We start from the raw sequence: 15,616 nt of genomic DNA, 5'->3' as shown, positions 1-15,616 counted from the left end.
AGGTTCGGCTCAGCCCCTCATTTTAACACAAAATTTTGAGGAAGCCATTTTCTTTCGGTGCAAATAATTGAAAATTTTCCTCTTTCGCAGCCTCAATCAGATTGATTTCTACACACTGCCTTGCACTTTTAACATCACAAACTCCTCGCCCGCTGATATTTGCACTCTGCTTTCAGCATGAAAAAATGACCAGCTTGTTCATGGCCTTTAAAAGATATACTAATACTGCTATCGCTTACAGTCACCAGTTCAGTCATTCAACACACGCGCATGATCTTTTCAGATACTGTCTGCGATGTTGTGTAAGCCGAAACTTTGCCTTTCGCCGCTTCAAACTGTTTTGACCGTCACTTTGAAAACAAACTCATTGCAGTTAATAGACGGAAGAGTAAAAAAATGTGTTACAATCATAAACTGAAACGATAAGCGAAAAAGCCCGTGGAGTTTCCTTTTAAAGGGACATCGGAGGCAAGACAAATTTGGCCGTTACCAATTGATTACCGTGTTTTAATGGCAAAGATGCCATTTTCACTGAAAAACAAACCTTGTTTAAGGTAGAAAAAGACTGACGAATGCAATACATGTAACTCTCGGGCTATATTTCACCTTAGTCCACGATCCCGGCCGCGGCGGCTGAATTTCTTGAAGGCGAAATTCTAGAGGCCCGTGTGCTGTGCGATGTCAGTGCACGTTAAAGAACCCCAGGTGGTCTAAATTTCCGGAGCCTTCCACTATGGCGTCTCTCATAGCCTCAGTCGCTTTGGGACGTTAAACCCCAATAAATCAAACCAATCAATGGTGATCATGGAGCTCCTAACACACTTGACGCCATCAGTAGTACGTGTCTGGACCAAGGGGCCAGGAAAAATTATCCATTTTTAAGTGCCTCTTGGTATTAAATTCGTATTTTCATGCCAAAGAACGAGCTTTTGCTACTCGAAACCTTCAACTGGGAAAAAGAGAGAACACTACAGCAGAATTCGAAATCACTCACGCAAATGCAAAATGGTGCTGAAAAGAGCTCAGCTGTTCTTGAATGCGATGTATTTTTTCGCTTCACGGAGAGCACAATTTTGTGCTGTCTTCAGCATATGTCAAATGCCAAGGGTCCTTAATATGCGATTAAACTCTCGTAAAGCATCCTCTACAGCAACAGAACATGCAAGAAAACCCATAACTGGCCAGCTCTCAGGGCCTCAAGAAGGATCAAATAATCTGGATGAGATCAATTTAACTACAAACGGAACAAGCTTAAAAATGGTAGTAATGGGCCTTTCAGTAATAACAGAGGTACAGATGAAAGTACAGAAAAGGAAAAAAAAATATACTGTACATCGCAAAGTTTGTCACTAGGCTATATTGAAATTCCTCCATATGTAAATGCTCATATTCTGCAAAAAGAGAAAGCAAATAAATGAATGAATGAATGAATGAATGAATGAATGAATGAATGAATGAATGAATGAATGAATGAATGAATGAATGAAGAGTTTATGGGTTTATGCAGATTTAACATCCCAAAGCAACTCAGTCTCTGAGGGATGCCATAGTGAAGGGCTCCGGAAATTTCGACCACCTGGGGTTCTTTTACGTGCACCAACATCACACAGTACACGAGCCTCTAGAATTTCACCTCTATTGAAATTCGACCATCGCGACCGGGTGTCTTTTGGGTCACCAACCAAGCACCATAACCACTGAGCCACCACAGCAGGCCAGAATGAATGAATGAATGAATGAATGGGACAGATGGAAAGAGGAGTACTTAGCTAACTAATACTCAGGAATGATCATAGAATTATTTGTTACGCAGGTGCCCATGGTAGCCTAAAGCCCATTACGGAAGCTTTTAATTTGATATAACCAGACCTTTAACTCTTGCCAGGGCATATTAGAACCGTGCCTTTTCAGGTATGTCCCCACGCAATAACATTTCTCAATCGAGGCAGCTAGTTCACACCGAAACATTTACTCATCTTCCCTTTTTTGAAAACAAATTCACGTGCACCTTAACTGACTGCCAACAAAACATGAAGGTAAAGGTGCACTCAAAGCTTCATTTCCACGGAAAAAGAAACAGCCCACATAAACACACAACGGCACGTGTCACTAGATGTGATCGATACTCATAAAAAACCTGAGTGAGCTACTGAATGTCACTGGCAAGAAAATTTCACTAAGATTTCATCGTAAAGCTCAAATACACTGTGACGTCAAACACGAAGTTTGACAACACATCTGCCATGCTGTATGCAAGCCTCTCTTGTTAAAAGGCAGAACCTCAATGTCTAGGTTCTATAGGAATATGCCCAGAACAAAGTGAAATGCCCCGAGCTTGAGCAGGTGATGCCAGAGAGTAACACATTCGCCCCGAGGTGAGAGCCACCGCGAAGCAAGGAAACACTATCGCCTCCTGTGCCGCACTGGCCAGGCTTCGCGTTAAGCGCGCGATCAGTGACCCAGCGTGTCCAAGACCGCGAGGTGGTTCGCAGAATGGAGAGGGCGGTGTCAGAAGGGAGGCTCGGAAAGGAAGGGTAATACAACAGAGGGTCACACGCATCGGCGCGTGATTCGATCGCGAGTGCCGTCGAACGGTGAATGCCTCAGGCGGCCGGGTAAAAAGCGAAAGAACGCCTGAAACCCCATCCTGGCCACCGCACGGAACGTAACGCACGCACGGATTTTGCCGCCTCGGTGTTCGGGCTCCGAGAACGCCAAGGCGAGCTTACTCCAGAGGAAGCAAAAAAAAAGAGAAAAAGCATAAGATTGTGGGAGGACGCGAACCCCGCCATTACGTAACGCGGTTGCGCAACGCTGACACGGCTCGCGAAAGAGCTGCCCGTGTAAAAAGGGCCCCACCAGATCGATATACGTCGCCAGAGAAGAGCGCGTACACGATTGCAAAAATAATACAGAAAAGAAAAAAGGCGTCCCCCCCCCCCCCCCCTCGCACCCTTTCGCACGGGCCATGATGGTCCGTGCTTGAGGGGACGTCGCCGGCAGGCGCGTGGCGGCACGCTCGTCCCCGTCCGGGCCGGTCCCGCGCCGAGCACGTTTCGGATACGGTGCGACCGTTAGGCCGGACCCGCCACCGAGCCCCAAGCCGCCACGATCACCACGCTCTGCGCAGTGCCTCGCACTGATCCGAACAGAAATATGTCCGGGTCAAAAAAAGCGAGTGGCATGCAGATCGCAGTTAGCGCACGCCATTTTTTCCCCGAGAAAGCGAGGAAAAAAAGAGCGGCCAAGCTGAGGTTCAAGGTCGCGCGAACGGCCAACAACACGCCGCCTTTCAACGCGCCCGCGAGCACGTAACCAACAGCGCTGTCTCTCGGCGGCCGCAGCAGCGGCCGGCTCGAGTTTTACACAGTGCCTTCGAAGGCGCTGACACAACGACGCGGCGCCGACGACGTTGGCGGCAACGGGTCGGCCCCGCGGCGGGGCCGGCGCTCGCAAGCCGCCTCCGGCGACCGGGTTAGCGGGGCCGCGCTGGTGGCCGCCAGCTGCGGCTGCCGGCCCCAGGTTTCGGACCGGCCGACGGGGACCACTTGCCACTCGCACGGGCCTGCTGGCAGCACCGAGCAAGCTGCGGGCCGCGTCGGGACCGCTAGCACGGGGAGCACCCCTCCGCGAGCAGATTAGGCCTAGGGGCGCCCGTATCACGCATGAACAACCCAATGACATTCGGCCCGCACGGGCCGCCGCAGACACGACAGTCGAAATGCACCCATGTCAATCGGTCCGGAAAGCGCAGAGCCACGGACCGAGGGTTCCGAGGCACGGACAACGAACAACGGCCGACAAGTTACGCAGGCATCGGCAAAACAAAATAAACGGGACTCCGATACAATTAGGCTTAAAAAAAAAAACACTGGCCGAGACGAGCCAAGGCAACCCCGGTGCGGCCCGCACGGAACTAGGGCGTCGGACGCCCGCGCCGCAAAAACAACGGGACGCGCGTAACAACGTCGCGGGGCCGTGCGCCAGAACTCGGGCCAGCGAACGGCGCGAGCCCGATGATGCTGGCTGGCGTTACGGAGGCGGAGAGCCTCGAACAGGCCCGCTCGCGGAGCGTAACCGGAGGGAACATGGCGCTCGCCAGCCGTGCCGAGTCCCGTACAAGCCGCTTCGGCGATCGCCCGGCGCGATTGCACGCGGCGACAGCTCCACTAGTAGCCACAGTCCTTTGCCAGAACCCTAGTCGACTGCGATCGCGAGTCAGGAAACGACAAATAATCGATTACGGTACCTTGTGGGCGATCTCCACCACCGGGCCTCCAGACCCCGTCCATTTTACGTAGTCACGGGCGACAATCAAGATGGCGGCGCTTCCTGAAGAGAGCGCCTGATAAGCAGCGCCGCGTACAACTGGCGCGTCCTGGCGTGAGTAATCCATGCTCTGCGCCGCTGCAGCCCCGTGAGCTTTCGGATTTCAGACCGCTGCTCGTGCTTTTGCTTCTCTCTGAACTATGCAGGGCAATTTATTCGACTTTGTAACATACATAGAACAAGCAGTGCTTGTTTGCAAAGCGTGCGTTTGGTCTGGCAGCCGGCAACAACGGTAAAACGTAAATTTTGGTAACCTGGTTTTGGTTTCGGTTTCGAGTACTACTTTTCTTTTTGTTTCGTATTTGTGTATATGAATTCCATGAAGCGTGTAGATACATAGCGTTGTGTCACTAAGGTGCCCTCGTTACTGTTAATGTGGAATCCTCTTGTGATCTCAAACTAAAACCTTTACATTACAGCATCCATCATCAGTTCGCACAGCGTCAGTGCACATCGATTGAATCTGCTTAATTTCGTGCTTTTATATATCCCTTGGGATTTTCCCTGCATCTCTGCTTTATTTTCCCTCCCAAGAAGATTGTTTACTAGTAGCGGCGAAGTGACCCATCCAGAATATTTTCTGCAGACATTAGGCAGCCATGCAAAAAAAAAACAAAAAAAAATTGCAGAAACAGACGAAGTTGCAGTACGTGTCGATAGTAAATACGGTGACATTTCGTATGCACCCCTTGTATTCCGTCAGCGCATCCCTAGTTACAGATGCTGGGCTTGATTCGCATCACATTATGACGTCAAAGCACCCCCATTTCACCGTCAGCACTTTCTGTACAGCTGCCTGGCGAATCAGTCGCTTGCACTTGGAGGAGATCGATCACGTACTGACTGCGCTTTCGTCTCTAGAAAGACGCCAGCATGGGGAGCTTTCTTTTTTCACAGTTCGCTCCATCGAGTGCCCGTTTTCGGATGCTAATGACGTCAATCCATGACAAGACAGCATGCGTGTTCATTTTAACCGTGTTCCGCAGGTATGCAGCGGGCAGTGCGCGTCACAGCAGCTGCTGCGCCGCTCCTTTCACGCAAGCGAGCGGCACGAGCAAAACGCGCCGATGCGATCAAGCAAGACGTCGCTGGGTCAGCAGGCTCGGCCGGCCGCACCGTAGCGGGACGGGCGACACGAGCCACACACGCGGACGAGCAAACGGTAGGGGCAAACCGTGCGCCGCCGCGTCGGCCGCGACCTCCGCAGACGAGCAGGCAGACGGGCAGCTCCAAAAGCAGAAGTGACGTCACGCAAGAAGGGAAGGAGCACGTGACATCCGGTCTTTTCTCAAGAGCAAGCGGAGAGAGGACGGGGAAAGAGCGGTGACGTCACTATGACGCAACGCCTCGCCCAAATGGGAAGAGCTGCGGCCGCAGCAGCGAGCTCGGCGTAGCGGCGGCGTCAGCCAACATGTGGGGCGCTAGTGCGCGCGCGCGAGCGAGAATCGGGGTTAAGTGCAAGCCGAGGAGGAAAGTTGTTTCAACCTGAATGTCAGAAGGAAGGAAGCACGGGCGGCGGTCCATCGTTACGTAGCGGCGACCGACTGACGGTCACAGGAAGATGCGGCCTAGCTGCTGCTGCTGCCGCGTTCGCGAGAGGCGCTTTCTTCGTGAGCAGTGTGTGCGCGAAAAGAAGAAACGGGGAAAAGGGAAACACGCCGGGGCCAAGGCGCACTCTGGGCCTTTCTTTCGGCCGTGACGGCACAGTCGCCGGAAGGAAAAATGGTTGCCGCGCAGGGACGGCCCACAGAGGAGTGCTAGGGGAAGTGGACGTACAAAAACAAAATGACAAATAATACGGGGCACATAGCGATGACCGGAACAAAACCAAGCTCCGGGATTTGTACGCTACTATGCAGGAAAAGAGGGGTAGCGGCCACGTAATCCTGGTTGATCCGCAGGGCCGGACCGCGATTGTCTCACAAACGCCTGCAAAACGAACAGGTGCTCATAGAGCATCAGCACCTCTGACGTCACAGCTGCGGATGGCTAGGAGCCCGCTCCTCCTCGCCCCAGACATGCATCTAAAGACGAAATGCATCCAAATGTTGCATACAGCTTGGTACATCGTCGACGCCGTCAAACAGGTGCCCGAGATTGATATTGGAGTCAATAAATGGTACTAGAACGAGATCACATAAAATTTGCTTGAATTCTGCGGAGCTCGAAATAAGAGGAGCCTTTCCCAACCACTCCACGTTGACGGAACGAAAGCATGAGTTCGAACAAACCGAAAGTTCGAATTCGCCAGTCAACGACGTGTACATTTCGCGAAGAGGACTGCATTTCTATGTTAATACACGGAGAAATGTAAAATCCCTTCTTTGCCGAAAGGAGACAAAAATTTGACAAAACAAGCGCACACCTTTTACGAGTCATCAGCGGAAAAATTCGTAAAGCTCTATGTTCTAGCTGTATTTTTAACACCGCACTACCGGCACAAGAGCACAATTTTCCGACCACAACTGCACAACCGCGTACAATCAAGCCGCCACAGCGCACATCGATTCGCTCTCGCGATGAAGGTTCGCAAGCCGGATACCACCTTAAAAGACCGGCATGGTTTTACACGAGCCGATCAAATAAGCGTCGTGTCAGCGCAGCCCACGCGTCCTGATGAGCTATCGAAGAACGTCGCAGCGAAGAGCGACGCCGGCAGACGAGCAGTCGCGCCAGCTTGACGGAGACCGCAGAGCTGGCAGAGCGCGAGACCGCGCGCTGCGATGCTGCCAACACATGCGAGCCAGGTGTGAGCGAACACGTCGACGACGCGCTCGTGTCCCCATCTGTCAAGCGACGCGGAAAGCTTCTCCGACAGGCCGCCGCCGCCGATACGTACGGCTTGCGTTCCCGCGCTCTTTGAGAAACCCGGACTCTCGGGCTGCGCGGCCGGAGGGTCGGGTAGCAAAACGGGATTTCCAGAAGGTCGCCGCACCCCAGGAGGAGGGCAAAAAGGGAGGGTTATTTGTTCCCTTAACGAAACTTGCATGCGCATGTGGCTGCCCGTGATTGCCGTTACCACGAACAGAGGCAGAATGCGTTGGGCATGCGGGTGGTAAAGGTGAAAAATCCAGCTGAAAACCCGTGGGTGTAAGCCATCTTCAACCAGTGCCGGATTGAAGGATGAGCGAACACAACGAATAAAATAGTTGGCGTCCGCTCCGACAGGGGGCGTAAGGCGTCCGTGGGTGACCACATTACATACCTCATTAGTGCGAACAGAGCCATGGATACAACCGAACTCATCGTAGCAGAGGAAGGTTTGGTTTATTAGGGTTTAACGTCCCAAAGCGACTCAGGCTATGAGGGACGCCGTAGTGGAGGACTCCGCATTAATTTCGGCCATCTGAGTTTCTTTAACGTGCGCTGACATCGCACAGTACACGGACCTCTAGCATTTTGCCTACATCGAAATGCGACCGCCGCGGAAGGGATCGAACCTGCGTCTTTCAGGTCAGCACCGAACACCATAACCACTGACTCACCGCGGCGGCCGACAGGGTTAATTGGAAGGATGTGGGAGGAGCCTGTGTTCTGCGGTGGATGCATATTCACGCTGTTTCTATTGAAGATGAGGTCGCGATTATGATGATTCAACTGCAAAAGCTTACCCAGCAAACGGACACAATCGGGATACCAAGCCTTTAGTATTTGGCTGAACTTCGATAGCAAGGCCTCCGATCAGCTGGCGGCAACCGGAGGATCCACAAAACAGTGCCAACAAAGTTCCCTCTGAAGAGATGGTTGGTTGGTTGGTTTATTGGGGTTTAACGTCCCAAAGCGACTAAGGCTATGAGAGACGCCGTAGTGGAGGGCTCCGGAAATTTCGACCACCTGGGGTTCTTTAACGTGCACTGACATCGCACAGTACACGGGCCTCTAGAATTTCTCCTCCAAAGAAATTCCAGCCGCCGCGGCCGGGCCTCTGAAGAGAGTTGGCACAGAGTTCTGTGAGGTATAATTAGGTTGCTCGTCCACAGCCTCTCACACCAGCACATCAAGTAAGGAAAAAAAAAAAAACTAGCACGAGCATACAGCCGTGTCCAAATGAACCCGTAACTATGATCCGATTCCTTCCGCTAGCAAGGCGCCGTTCAGGGGCAAGCTGCCAAACTAATACATCTCCATTCTCACTCAAAACGTGAGGAGGGGGAGAGGAGAGCGACGCAATTTTCCGCAAGTGTGGCTGGAGTTCAGGCTAACACTCTCCTAACCCATCTAATGCTTTGCAACTTCGCGTGGCATGGAACAGATGAATGAAGATCAAACAGATGGAGTTGAGTTTGCGGGCCGCCGGGCAGCGGGCCATCTGCGTATCACCCCGGGCGCCGCCGACTTGGTCCTTATCTTAAGATGTTTTAGGCGGCGTGGCTCTTAAACAGACAGAGTAAACGCTGGTGTCAAAGGGCCGCCGCCCCAAAAGGTAAAAGCAGCAATGGCAGCGAGGGGTGCCGGAAGGGGTACCCGCCCCGCGGACAGTGCGTGCGAGTCGCGCACCCCGGCTATTGTCGGGGTTAATGGCTTTTCGACAGCGGCGTCGAACAGTGTGAAAGAGAGCTTCATGGACACTTAAGGGGGAAGCTTGCGTGGGAGGCAGCTGAGTGCAATTACGAATGGTCGTGAGGCCGGATGGCGGGTAACGAGTTGTGCTTACTCTGCCTCTGGCCAGAGGGCTCAGATGCCACCCTGTAGTGTTTGGAGCCACAGCTGATGGAAGTGGTGCTTGCATGCTTTTGTTGTTTTGTCAGAGTGTTTTTACTGTTTGTGGAAAAGCGCAAAAGCGCTATCGGCTTCTTCAAAGGCATGCGGCCCTCGCGAGCAAACAAGCTCGTGGGTGCCGGCGTGTTATTGGCCTGTTGAGTTGCAGAGAAAACGCTCTGATTGGTTATAAGAAGCCCCTCTCTCATTGGTCACTAAGTTGGTCCCCAGAATGCTGGGGAAACTTATTTAAGGAGGCGTTTTGGCGCCAAAAAAGGGAGACTTGGGCAGGGACTCTTGGTGGAGAGTCGGAGTCGCGAGAGACGGACAGGGTCTAGCTTTGAGCTGGCCACGTTCCGAAGGACGAGGAGCCGCTACGCGTAGCGCGAGTTAAGCTGGTCAGGCAGGACAGGGTTTCGTAGGGGCGAGCTCTGGCCTGGCGCTCCCGATCGTCCTGAATGCTAGCGACCACCCTGGTCGATGTGTATAATTGTATATAGTTGTAAATAAACCCAGCTGTACATATCTGCAAAGTTCGTCTACGTCTCATCTCCCTCCTGCAACGTGTCGCGCCCAAATGGACCCCCATCTCCACCACTACAAAAGAGGAAGACCTGAACCCGAGTCTAACTGATGGGTTCTGCACGCATGTATAAGGCCGTCACCACTGCCCCCTATTTCCCGTACGTTTGCAGTTCCTCTTGGAGTGCTGATGCGAGAAGTTTACACGTCAGCAGTTTGTTGACAACTCTGGTTTTTAATGACTACATATATGCTGTTTCAAGCAAAAGCTGAAAAAATAATTGACATCAATGCTTCTTCCGCATTCACTACACCTTCTCGACTTGGGCCCCGGGAAAAGACAGGTTTTCCTTTTAACTGCGGTGATTTGAGACAGCGGTGTAGTCCTGTTCGCGAGGCTGTGCTCAAGCAGCTACTACAGAGTAGGTACACTCCCTCCTTCGAATATCGGTTTCAAAAATTGCGACTCAGTTCAGTTAGGCCTGCAGGATTCTTTAAGCCGTGCGAATACGAGCCCTCGCATGCGTCCAGTATACAAGTGTGGCCGGCAAGCCGCCCATAAGCGGTTGCGGCAGCATGGTTCTGCCGGCAGCGTCGGGTTTCGAGCGGCTTTGGGCGACGGCAACAGCGGCCGTGCTATCGCGCGATAGCGGAATCGCCGTCGCCAGCGCGCTCCTCCGCTGGAGCGGCCGGGAGCTTTTTCTTTTATCTATTTTAGTTTCGCCCTGCATGTAGCACCTTCCCGCTCTCTCCAAGTTGCTATCGGCCGCTCGCGTGGTCAATGACCGTGACCGTTTTGTCTGAGATGTCGGGTCGCTACTGCTAAAGTGAGCTAGAATGGTTACTACTGCTTACTTGCGTGCTGCCATGTTTGTTTCGCACCAGCACAACGTCGCGAACGCTGAACTGTAAGAAAACGACAGTGTACCAAAACGATAACTTCATCCGACTTTCGTTCTCAAAAAAAAAAAAAAAATATGGCTCATTCAGCGGCACAAAGACACCAACCGCTCAGAAATTTCGAAATAAACGTAAAACACTTCTCCCCACCACCCTGAATGAAACTGGTGACGTTGGACAGCACGTCAAGGGTCGTGACCTTCCTCCGTTTTAATTTCCACGTTTAGTTTTCCTTTTCGTGTGCATTGTGCGATAAAGTGCTGCAACCAAATCAAAGCTCCTGTAACAGAGAGGCGCGTAATCCTTTGTTTTCTCTTCTATGCAGTAACAAATCTCCTCTGACACCACCACAGTTTAGTTCGGCCCCTGGTGCTGACACCTGCATTCCATTTTTCGCTCTTTTCTCGCTCATCAGAGCTCTGTTTTCAGTGAAAACATCCTCCTTGAGACTTGAAACTGGCAATCCATAAGAAAAACTTGAATCTGTACCCACATTGCTTTTAAAGCACTCACGTGACCAAATTAATCCCGAGCCTTCGACATACGAAGTGGTTGAATGTCCTTTTCTTAAGCTAAAAATTTTCACTAGGATTGCCACACTAACCTCGGGCTTTTCAAAAAAAAAAAAATTCAATACCTCCCCCCACCCCCCCGCCCCCCTTTTCCTAACCCTTACGATCAACTGTTGTTCGTTTGGGGATTGATACGTTTTCAGGGAAGGTGCATGGCGGTAATGGAACTGTTGGTTACATACGCGGACCCCTCGCTTGACCTCTATACCCTGCATCTGCAGCTCAGCTTCGGCTCGACCGTAGAGCAGAGCTCCCGGCCAGCCTTTTTTTTTTCCTTTACACTGGACACTAGCTCTTGCGGAAGACGAGTTCTGCGAATCTCAGGCCCTGTCCTCTGCAGCTTTTAACATGGTGGACGAAAGTCAAGTTGGAACGCTTCGGTAAAGGTGCCAGGGAAAGCGACGAGAATTAGGAACGAACACATATTAAGGCGAAAGCCTTTAATGCCTCACCGTTGTCGACAGAAGGTTGTCAGCAGAGGTGTCACGCTTAACGGTTGGTCGAAATGGTTATGACGTCAGAGTGCGCGGATTCGAAGTAATGAGGTCACCCACGTATGCCTGACGCCCCCTTTTGGAGGACACAACTAATAAAATAGTTGGCGTCCGCTCCGACAGGGGGCGTAAGGCGTCCGTGGGTGACCACATTACATACCTCATTAGTGCGAACAGAGCCATGGATACAACCGTACTCATCGTAGCAGAGGAAGGTTTGGTTTATTGGGGTTTAACGTCCCAAAGCGACTGAGGCTATCAGAGACGCCGTAGTGAAGGGCTCCGGAAATTTCGACCACCTGGGGTTCTTTAACGTGCACTGACATCGCACAGCACACGGGCCTCTAGAATTTCGCCTTCATCGAAATTCAGCCGCCGCGGCCGGGATCGAACCCGCGTCTTTCGGGTCAGCAGCCGAGCGCCGTAACCACTGAGCCACCGCAGCGGGGTCGTAGCAGAGGAAGAGTCGTGCTAAAGAAGCAGTCAAAGTCCGCAGTCAAAGTGTTTAGTCAAATCAAGCACTAGTACAGCACAAACAGACTCGCAGTCAATGCGAAACAATGCGCCAGGAAAGGCTTCGCCTTCCAGCACTTTAGAGAGCCAAAGTGCTCCCTGAATTTTTTTTAATCTACCCGCGGGGAGGGGACGGAAATTATTTTGGGACAAAGAAGAAAATTTAAGAAAAAAAGAGTCACAGTGACAACGCAGAAAACACGAACCTAAATGGGTGGAAAGAAAGGAAGACGCTACCAAAGGCACAGGCGCACGCGTAGAAGTAATGGCCGTTCCCAAAAGATACCTACACTTTACAGTGCGAGAAGAGATTTTACTAAACACAGCGGCGGCGCAGATTATTAATCCATCAACACCCTGTACGCGATCTTACTGAGCCCCATATGGCTGCAAATTAGGTTACGCATGATAATGATGATGATGATGCTTTTGGCAGCCTGTTCTAAACGAAAAGTGTCGGATAAGCATCCAACCGCAACGGTAACGGTAAAAAGAAGCAAAAATTTAAGGGCGATCAATTGGATTGGTGCGGAGGATATGCGACTGCATTCTTCTTTCACCCGTCAAACTATTCCAATTCTAATCATAATTCCATTCCAGTATTAAGTTCATGGTCTTTCGGTCCCCAGTTTATTCCAATTATAATTTTATACCAGTTCTGACAATGCAGCTACGCAAAAAGTGTCACATTGATAAATCATGGCGACTCCTCACACCAGCACCGACGCAGCGGTTAAGCGATAACCCCACTGCACTTTTAGGTGGCTGCTTCAAACACTGTTTACGACGCGGCTTGCGAGGCCAGGTTGCTCTTCACGAGCAATGCGAGAAGGAATAGCTCCCACAAGCCTCATTTCCGCGCAAATATAGCAGGTGTCCCAGCTAAATGTAACCAAGCTTTTAAAAAACACGGGGTGCCCTAGCCGTCTGAAAAAAAGAAGGTTGTTTAGAGTCGCGTGACCTAGTCTGCAGTAATTTTTTCGTTCTTCAAGGTTGAATAATTAGTTAAGCTTAATTAACTAACTTTTTAATTATTGACTTGAGGAACAAAATGTCAATGTAAAAGTTGTAGATCGCTTTGAGAAACATCTTACTGAAAAATTTGCAGCAAAGTAATATCTACGTAAAGTAGTTTTTTTTTTTTTTTACCGGCCTTTAACCGTAACCCGCACAATAAGAAAAAGCTTCCACATGACAACTGTGCCACTTCAACGTCCCAAGACGCGCCTTAAAGAATAAAATCCGTTTTTTCTGAAGTCCTCTCCTCGATGAGACTTTGGGTGATCTAAAACTTTTGCACTGACACTTTCTTCCTGAAGTCAATAATTAAAAAGTTAGCTAATTAAGCTTGACTAATTAATTAGCTTTGAAGAGCGAAAAAAATACTCAAGACTAGGCAACGCGACTATGAACAACCCTGAGTTGGTTTCACTGGACTAGGACACTTCGCCTTTTTTAAAAGTTTGGTTACATTTAGCTGGGACACCCGGTATAGTTCTTCCGAAGGCTGTCTATTTAGCACGTAGGCCTACCGTTGTCCGACTCATTTTTTTTCACTCATTTTCATATGTTCTTAGTCATTCTTAGTACGGCATCTCCCTCCTCTCCCCTGAAATTGGAGAGGGGTATTTCCCCTCTCTCCACTCTGCCACCTCTGCAGGCGCGACAGGCGGTTCTCGGAGGCTTCAGGGAACACCGGACGATGGAGGTTCTAATGCTGCCGCATTAAAACAAAACAAAAAGAACAAAATACTATTGCAACAAGAAAATTTCTGTACCAAATTAGATGGGATTTAACGCGCACTGATCGCAGCACGAAACACACCTTCGCAATGGATCGACCGTAACTCGAATTGCACCATTGAGCGTGCGTGCGTATGTGTGTGTGAATTCAAAATGAATGTTACCTGGTATGCGCAAGGGCTGAGGTGCTTAGCATAGTACGCAACGAAATGTGCTACTGATTTCTCCAAACAAAAGCTAACAATACTGCTGCTGCTACTATTCGCGTTCCGCCGGAGTCGCATGGCTTCGTCTTGCACGAAAGAAATGCCAGGCCGTTTAGTCAGAGCCGAAACTTCGCCAGGCGACTCCAAATATATGCGTTGGCATTTCCGCTACCGAGTTCTTAAGACATCCACTTGCGACGCGCAAACTGCATACTTTATAAGGCATGACCGTTGAACGTCACTGCAAGCTAGGAGTCCGTAGTTGCAAGCGCATCAATCAAGACACAGCACGCACACAGAGGACGGCCTGTACACTTGAGTGGAATTTAAGTGTGTGTATTGTACACCCGCAGTCAAAAGTCGGGGAATGTAATAGAACTAAATTTAATCGCCGTTTTTTCGGGCAGCCTGCATGGAATAGTAAATGCAGCCTTATTTTGAGTGTTCGAGTTGCATAATGCTCCCTTAAGCTTCGCAAGCAATGCACTCTGAATGCAAAGAAAATAAATTTGCTCGACCGATTTACGTCCCATACACTTATGACGATAACTGTACATAGTTCAACGCAATGCATCTTTGCTGCTCAGCTCTTAGCTGACTGCTGTTGTGTTTGCTTTTGTAGCGACAAAGCGCCTGGGAATATAATGCGCCAAACATAGGGTGAAAGGCCTTAACTGAGAACACACTTCTCAGTGGTTGTCAGTGGCACAAGTAAAACACAGTAAAAGTAAAATTAAGGAAAACGCAAACATTCGTAAAGAACAGGGACAGTCGCAGGCCCAATAGGAGTCCACGGGAGGCGGTTGAAAAACGACACATTCATACGCAAAAAAAGAAAAAGAAAGTCTGACAAATCGCTCTGAAAAGCAATTTGAGGTATAGTCGGGTACAACTTAAGAAGGAAGCGGCTTTTCCCCGTCAAAGGATTCCACTTCCAGCCAATGGCGTCCGCCGACTCTCACGAAGAACTGCAAATTGGGCTAGTTGGTGCAGATTCATAATGATGGTTCAACAGCGCAAGCACACACAGACCAATAAGGAGACAAGACACACACACCAGCGCTCAACTTACAACTGATTTTTTTATTAGGAAGAAGCACGTCATAATATACACACACGAAAAAACAGCGCACATGTGCAATGTCAATAATCTCCTAGTGCTGGTAAAAGGTAAAACCGCTTTAAAAGCCCGTGCGTTCGCAGAACCGCTATCCACTATGTAGCATATTCATTTCTCGAAGGGATAATGTTACAGATGGCGTACTCACGCACCCTTTATCTTTCCGGATGATATGAAAGGCTTCAGCTACTTCTCTAGTGCGCTGGTCAGAATGGACAAACAACACACCAGTGTCACCAAAAAACGGCGTGCATTTGCATGTGGAACAATGCTTCGCTATAGGTTAGTTTCTTTCTTCTTTAAAGAATTATTGCAGGTGGAACAAAGCTTCGCCAGGCTAGTTTCTTCTTTAAACAATTAGCGCTGGTGTGTGTGTCTTGTCCCCTTCTTGGTCTGCGTGTGTTTGCGCTGTTGAACCATCATTACGATTCTAATGACCCTACTAGCCTGACAATTCAGGGAGTGGCAGATGAAAGGGGGATAGACCCCTCCCTGCATTGTCACGCTAGCAGGGTCATG

At 50.2% G+C, this 15,616-nt stretch overlaps 1 protein-coding gene across 34 annotated transcripts in view; it reads right to left on the bottom strand.

Moving 5' to 3' along the window:
* LOC149370499 (uncharacterized) overlaps positions 1-15,616 on the bottom strand; it is a 586,025-nt gene that overhangs the window by 95,150 nt on the left and 475,259 nt on the right. Inside the window, exon 1 of one of the 34 annotated variants that reach the window (XM_089561948.1) lies at positions 4,250-4,352. The exons of 32 other annotated variants lie outside the window; for them this stretch is intronic. The gene's annotated coding sequence lies outside the window, so the exon portion shown is untranslated. Of the gene's footprint in view, positions 1-4,249; positions 4,353-15,616 lie in introns of those variants that run through there. One more of the 34 variants, XM_089561968.1, reaches the window with a different exon arrangement.

Source organism: Amblyomma mixtum, chromosome 1 (assembly GCF_055824585.1).
Source record: "Amblyomma mixtum isolate Tamu chromosome 1, ASM5582458v1, whole genome shotgun sequence".
NCBI lineage: Eukaryota > Metazoa > Arthropoda > Arachnida > Ixodida > Ixodidae > Amblyomma > Amblyomma mixtum.
The sequence above is the reverse complement of the archived record's forward strand: the minus strand, read 5'-3'. Positions and strand labels throughout refer to the sequence as shown.